This window comes from Pristiophorus japonicus, chromosome 13 (assembly GCF_044704955.1).
Source record: "Pristiophorus japonicus isolate sPriJap1 chromosome 13, sPriJap1.hap1, whole genome shotgun sequence".
Taxonomy (NCBI): Eukaryota; Metazoa; Chordata; class Chondrichthyes; family Pristiophoridae; genus Pristiophorus; species Pristiophorus japonicus.
The window spans coordinates 45848915-45850754 of NC_091989.1; the positions used below are offsets into that span (position 1 = coordinate 45848915).

The window sequence follows — 1840 nt, forward strand, 5'->3', positions numbered from 1 at the left end:
AGGTATCCATACCTGCACCTGAGTGATGCAGACTGTGTGAGAAAGCTACGTTCCCGCAAAGAAGTTGTAACCAAGATCTGTGAGTTAGTACAAGCAGACCTGCAACCTAGAAGTGTCAGGAGGACTGCTTTGTCAGTTGAAGTGAAGGTTACAGCTGCACTTTCATTCTATGCATCTGGATCATTCCAGGCCACAACTGGGGATGTGTGCGCCATTTCTCAACATGCAACACATGTCTGCATTTGGCAGGTGACTGCTGCACTACATGCCTAGAGGAATGACTACATAAAATTTACCCCGGCAATGCGTGAAAGGGCTGTGGGCTTCTCCAGGATTGCTGGCTCCCCAAAGGTATAGGGCTGCATTGATTGTACCGATGTTGCCTTACAAGCACATTTGGAGGATTCCGACATGTACAGGAATAGAAAAGGCTTTCACCCCGTGAATGTGCAGCTCATGTGTGACGACATGCATCGCATCATGTCAGTTGATGTGAGATACACTGGGAGCACCCATGATGCGTTCATCCTATGCGAGAGCGCTATAATATCTGCCATGTTTCAGCAGCAGCCTACACGTAACCCAGATGGAAGCTGACTGGGAATACAAAATGTCACACATTGCGACGCGCAGCATAATAGCGTGGACCATTCCGGAGGCAACTTGCAATATTCCCCTGAGATTGTCAGTCAGTTAACTGTTGTGTGCTGCATGCTGCATAACTTAGCCATCATGAGGCAGCAGCAGCTGATAGTAGAAGACCCACCAGAGGTGAAAGTGGCTGATGATGAGCAGGAAGATGCAGATGACGAGGAGGAGCAGGAGGAGGACGAGGATCGCTTCTCGGCCTTTTGGCTAAGATCAAGTGTAGTATCTGTTCTTATCAGTTTAATATCCCCTATCTGGGGACCAAATATTAAATTGTTTTTTGGAACAGGGGCTTGCTCCGTCCACTCCACGCATCAACCTGGTATTGCAGTGTTTCCAGGAATGGTGCAGCTTCCCCTCTCGGCCTTTTGGCTAAGATCAAGTGTAGTAGCGCAAAGTGATCTTTGGCGCTGGAGTTGACCTGACAAGAATGAACAAAATAAAAAAAAAGAGGAGGAGGACGAGGAAGCTATGCAACTACCTGAACCCTGAGCACGATGGCGGAGGAGGGCGGGCCGTCGTGCCCCTTTAACGATTGCTCGAGCCTTGTGCCAACAACTCATCTGTGAACACTTTGCTGCCTGAAGGTTCAACAGCAACAATTCCACATGGACCATGTTTACTGTTTGGACCTGTTCCGTAATGTTGTATTGTGTTAATGGAATAACTAATGGAAATTATTCTTCTTTACTTCAAAAAGTTGTGTTAATAATGGAACAAATAATGGAAATTATTCAGTTATAATTTAAAATATGTTTTATTCAAAAGTTTAACAAACACTTGTTTGTACTTAATTTAACTTTATTAAAATATTCTTGTATCAAACTTTGAAGTTTTCAGTTACGATCACTTACAAACTCTAAGATCACGTAAAAACTTTAAGATCACTTACAAACTTTTAACCTTGTAAATTTACATAACTTACAAAAAACTTTTAAGTTGAGAAAAGTTACAACAGTAACAACAATAATAATAATAATAACAACAGCAAACAAAGACTGCGCCCATCTCTCCTCCACCTTATTCTAAGACCGCCCGCTGCGCTTGGTCTTGTTGACTCCACCCCTGCCCGCAGGCGATGGCGCAGCGTTTCTCGGGTTGGTACCAAGCTTATTCTTTCGAACATCTCGGGTAATGTGCACTTCTTGACTGGGAGGGTTGGTGAGAGAGGCCAGGCGGTAATGTGGAAGGC

At 44.6% G+C, this 1840-nt stretch overlaps 1 pseudogene; it reads left to right on the forward strand.

Moving 5' to 3' along the window:
* The first annotated feature begins 835 nt into the window (after positions 1 to 835).
* LOC139279069 (U2 spliceosomal RNA) lies at positions 836 to 1004 on the forward strand (annotated as a pseudogene).
* Positions 1005 to 1840: the final 836 nt, after the last annotated feature.